The following is a 5,412-nucleotide window of genomic DNA, read 5'->3' on the forward strand; positions in this document are numbered from 1 at the left end:
TTTTATCCAATGTGATACCTTGAGTCTTTTGATTGGAGCATTTAGCCCATTTACATTCAGAGTTAACTATTGACATATGAATTTAGTGTCATTGTATCATGTGCAAAATCTCTGTTTTGGTAGATTGTCTCTGTTTCTTTCTAGTCTGTGTTACTTTTGGGCACTCTCTTTGCTTACAGGATCCCCTTTAATACTTCTTGCAGGACTGGTTTAGTGATTGCAGATTTGTTTTAGTTTCTGTTCCTGGAAGCTCTTTATCTGTCCTTCCATTCTGAATGACAGCTTTGCTGGATAAAGTATTCTTGGCTGTGTGGTTTTCTCATTTAGTAACCTGATACATCATGCCAGCCCTTTCTCTGATGCCAGTCTAATTTTTCTACCATTGTAGGTTAAGGAGCTCTTACCTTGAGTGGCTTCCAGGATTTTCTCTTTATCTCTGAAGTTTTCAAGCTTCACTATTATATGTCAGGGTACTGATCTATTTTTATTGATTTTGGGGGGGGTATTCTCTCTACCTCTTGGACTTGATTGCCTGTTTCCTTTCCCCGATTTGGGAAGTTCTCAGGTATGATTTGCTCAAATATACCTTCTGTCCCTCTCTTTCTTTCTTCTTCCTCTGGGACCCCAATAATTCTAATATTGTTTTGGTTTATGATATTGCTGATTTCTCGAAGCCTCCACTCATGGTCCATTAATTGTTTTTCTCTCTTTTCCTCAGCTTCCTTCTTTTCCATCATCTTGTCTTCTATGTCACTACTTTATCTTCCGACTCATTTACTCTAGATGTTGGAGTATCCACTTTAGACTGCATCTCAGTTAAAGCATTTTTAATTTCGGCCTGATTAGATTTTATTTCTGCTCTAAGAGATTAGGTAGTGTCATTTATTCTTTTTTCAAGCCTAGCTAGTACATTTAGAATTGTTATACTGAATTCTAGCTTTGAATTTTTACTTATGTCCATATCAATTAGAATCGATGATAGAGAGTGTCACCTCTGGTTCTTTCTTTCTTTATTTTTTAGATTTTATTATTTATGTATTTTAGAGAGAGAGAGCGAGCCCAAGCAGAGGGAGGAGCAGAGGGAAAGAGAAAAGCAGACTTCCCACTGAGCAGAGAGTCCAATGCAGGGCTCAATCCCAGGACCTTGAGGTTATGATCTAATCGGAAGGCAAACACTTAACAGACTGAGACACCCAGGCATCCCTGGCTCTTTCTTTCATTGTGGATTCCTCCTTCAAGTCATTTTTCTCAGAGAAAAATGGATGAATGAGAGAACAAAAATCAAGAATATGAAGTATGACCTAAGTGAAATACATATTAGACAAATCCAAAGAGGTCAGAAACCAGAAAAGAAGAAAAAGAAAAGAAAAAGAGCATATAATCTCACAGGTTGACAAAACAGGGCAATCCACTTAGTCCTGAGTGTATCTTGGTCTGTTTGTTAGAAGACACTAAATCCCAAAATTACAAGGAATGCAAAATACAAAACCACACACACACACACACACACACACACACACACACACACAAAATTGAATAGTGTGAAAGGAAGCCAAAATTGAAGAATATATCTATAAAATATAAATGTAAAAATGAAAAGAGACACCTGGGTGAGATAGTTGGTTAAGCGTCTGCCTTTGCCTAGGTTATGATCCCAGGGTCCTGAGATTGAGCCCTGTATTGGGCTCCTTTACTCATCACGGAGCCTGCTTCTCCCTCTGCCTTCTGCTCCTCTGTGTGTGCTTGCTTTCTCTCTCTCTCTCTCTCTCACACACACACAATTAAATAAAAATTTTTAAAAAATGAAAATTTAAAAAAGACTTAAAAACAAAGAGTTAAAAGAAGAAATTTGTAGAAAAGTTTAAAAAAAAAAAAGAAAAAGAAAAAGAGAACTCTCACCTGGATTTAAATCCTAACACTAGAAGTGGGAGCCCTCCAAAAGTCACCACAAGTCTTTCATGTGTACTCCTCGCCATGGCTCAGCTCCACACATGCTTCTTCACCGTCAAAATATATGTGGTAGATGGTGTTCCCTTTTCAATTCTTGCATGCTCTGAAATTGCTGACCTTAGCAACATCATCAGTAAACCGCTGGAGGGCAAAAATGAGTTCCACAAACATTTGGAGTTTGATTTCCTTATCAAGGGCCAGTTTCTGCAAATACCTTTGCTCAACCACTTGGAACTGGAAAACATCCCATCAGAAGAGGCTGTGGATATGGAATATGTGGAGAAGTACACTGCCCCTCAGCCAGAGCAATGCTTGTTCCATGCTGACTGGATCAGTTCAGTCCGAGGGACAGAGGAATAGATTTTGTTTTTATTATATAATATATATTTTTAAAATTTTTAAAATTTATTTTCGGCGTAACAGTATTCATTATTTTTTGCACCACACCCAGTGCTGCATGCAATTCGTGCCCTCTCCAGTACCCACCACCTGGTTCCCCCAACCTCCCACAGAGGAATGGATCTTGATGGGTTCTTAATGATAAGACTTCTTGGATCTGGTCCTTGGAAGGAAAGTCAGTAATGACAATCTTGGGACATACAGACATTGTAAAAGCTGTGGCCTGGGTGAAAAAAGGATAGCTTGTCTTGCCTACTAATGAGTAGCTCTGTGGATGGGACGATTCTCTTACAGGAGCAGAATGTGGAGAGAACCAAAGTGAAAGCTCTGCATGCTGCAGAGCTGCGGAAGTGTGGATTCTCTAGCTATTGATAGCGTCAGAACTAAATTTTGCAGTGGCTCCTGGGATAAGAAGCTAAAGATCTGGTCTACAGTTCCTATAGATGAAGAAGATGAAATGGAGGGATCCACAAATCAAGAAAAAACAGAAAATAGAGCAGTTGAGACCAACAAGAACCATCTTTGGCTGCAAGGAAGCAATATCCTTAGTTCTGTGGTTGGATGCTGAAGAAATCTGCAGTGCCTCTTGGGACCGCAGAGTTAGGGTGTGGAATATAGAGTCTGGCATTCTTAAGTCCATTTGCACAGGAAATAAAGTGTTTGATTGTATCTCCTATTTTCCATTTTGTAAACATTTAGCATCTGGAAGCACAGATAGACATATCAGACTGTGGGATCCCTGAACTAAAGATGGTTCTTTGGTGTCCCTGTCCCTAACCTCACATACACGCTGGGTCACATCATTAAAGTGGTCTCCTACTTATGAGCAGCAGCTGATTTCAGGTTCTTTAGGTAACATCATCAAGAAGTTGTAAGTCTCCTGTCTGATCTGGCGGCTCATGAAGACGGAGTTCTGAGTGTGTACTGGACAGACACAGGGTTACTTCTGAGTGGAGGAGCAGACAATAAATTGTATTCCTACAGATATTCACCTATTACTTCTCATGTGGGGACATGAAAGTGAATGATAAATTTGACTACAGAGATTCTTTCTGTAAATGACATTGATAACGACTCCTCAGGTAACATCAGTGACAGTTCAGAAAGCAGCCTCTTTAAGTTTATGTAATGTTTTCACCCTTGATAATATCTATCACTCTTTATTTTGTATTTATTATACAATGGTTTGTGTTATTAAGTATAAAATGTTACCTGCCTTTTCTGCCATTTGCAAACTCTTGAAACAAAACTGAGTTTAAGAAATTTCCTTTTATAGGTATTGGTTTGAATTAAGAATTGCCTTTTAAATGCTATAAAAGCATATATTAAAAATTTTTAATTGTCCAGATTTTTATTTCTGATGGAGAAACTTAAGTTTTCCTACATTAGCTATCTTTAAAAAAAGTATCTTAAGGAAAGTAACATATTCTAATAGAGAAAAAATTAGAACTACAATTTGCTTTGGGTAAAATAAGTGATGTCTAACTATATAAGATTTTGTGGGTATTCAGAACATTAAAACATGTAGATGCTGCCAATTAAGAGTTTGTTGAAAATTTTTAAGTGAAGTACTTGTATTAAAGATATGCCTCAATCCTTTAGAAATTACATTTGGTTTCATGGAAACCAGGAATCTTTCTTCCCAACCTATCCTTTTATAGAATAAAATCTTTAGACAAAACTCTTCAGTCAGTGTTAGATAATAAACATTCAATAAATTAAAAAAAATTTAAACTGAAAGACTAAAGACACGTACCCAAAACCCTCTACTTCCATATATTATTTTCCCCTAGTGCCAGAGTTTTTTTTAGTTTCGAGTAATCTATAAACTCAGTATTTGCCTGAGGATCTTGCTGGTCTTCTGGAGGTGGGGCCTGTTGCCCTGATTCTGAGGTGTTTTTGCCTGGGTGGAGCTGTACCAGCCCTTGCCAGAGGCCACGCTCCGTGTAAGCTGCTTTGGGTTGTTCTATGTGGCTTTTGTTCCCTGAAGGCTTTTCAAGCAGCTTTAGAGGGTGGAGGGAAAAAAAAAAGTGAAAAATAGCAGCGGCCTGATCTCCAGTCCTGGAGCTGAAGGATTTCAGCCCCCCCTCTATAGTGCACCCTCAGGGGAAGAAGGCAGTCCAACCCTTTCGTGTTGGCCAAACTCCCCAGACTCCTGTGATGCTCACTTGCACCATTCCTCCCAGAGGAGGGAGCACTGTCTCACCGGCCCCGCTGCTCCCTGGGCCCCTGTTTGCCTGATCCCATGCCACTCCTCCTGGGGCAAGGAGTTGGAACTCTCAGCAGTTGTTGCTTGCTGGGCCTCTGCTTGGAGAGCGGTTGCCTAGTTGAGAGTTTATGGCAACATCTAGCCGATGGGGTCACTCCAGAGCTCACTGAGTGTACCTGGCTTCCCTGCTCCAAACCTTGTTAACTCTGCTGCATTCAGGCACCCCTGGTCTTCCTGTGACCCTGGGGATCCTGAGACCACACTGTCCCACCTAGGATTCTGCCCCAATTCATCACCTGAGCACCTTTCAGGCAGAGACGTCTCTCACTGGAGTAGACGTCTAGAAGTTCTGATTTTGCATTCTGCTGCTTATCACTTTCCAGAAGCCGGTTTATGGAGTCTCCTTCCTCCCGAAGTTTCCCCTCAGATTCACATCTGTGCACCTCCTACCTTGCAAAAAGTGGTTGCTTTTCTATTTGTAGATTTGCAGCAATTCTTTTCTTAGATCTCAGGTTGATCACATGTGTTGAGAATGATTTGATAGATACCTAGCTGAATTCACTCCTCTTCCACCATCTTCCTCTGAGAGCTGGAAAGCATCTTTTGCATTTCAGTTATTGTATTAACTCTGTTTTTCTGTTGAAGTTATTCTATCTTTCTGTTGAAGTTCTGAGCTCTTCCACTCTTCTCTCAAGTCGGCTGAGCATCTTTATGACCATTTGAACTCTTTATCAGGTTGATTGCTTATCTCTATTCTGTTCTTTTTCTGGTTTTATCTTGTTCTTTCATTTCGAGCATAATCCTTGATCTTGTTATTTCCTTTGACTTTCTCTGTTTGTTTTTCTGAGTTATGC

At 39.9% G+C, this 5,412-nt stretch overlaps 1 pseudogene; it reads left to right on the forward strand.

Annotated features, from left to right (window-relative positions):
• The first annotated feature begins 1,612 nt into the window (after nucleotides 1-1,612).
• LOC132015121 (ribosome biogenesis protein WDR12-like) lies at nucleotides 1,613-3,377 on the forward strand (annotated as a pseudogene).
• The last annotated feature ends 2,035 nt before the right edge of the window (nucleotides 3,378-5,412 follow it).

The sequence above is a fragment of the Mustela nigripes genome, chromosome 4 (genome assembly GCF_022355385.1).
Source record: "Mustela nigripes isolate SB6536 chromosome 4, MUSNIG.SB6536, whole genome shotgun sequence".
NCBI lineage: Eukaryota > Metazoa > Chordata > Mammalia > Carnivora > Mustelidae > Mustela > Mustela nigripes.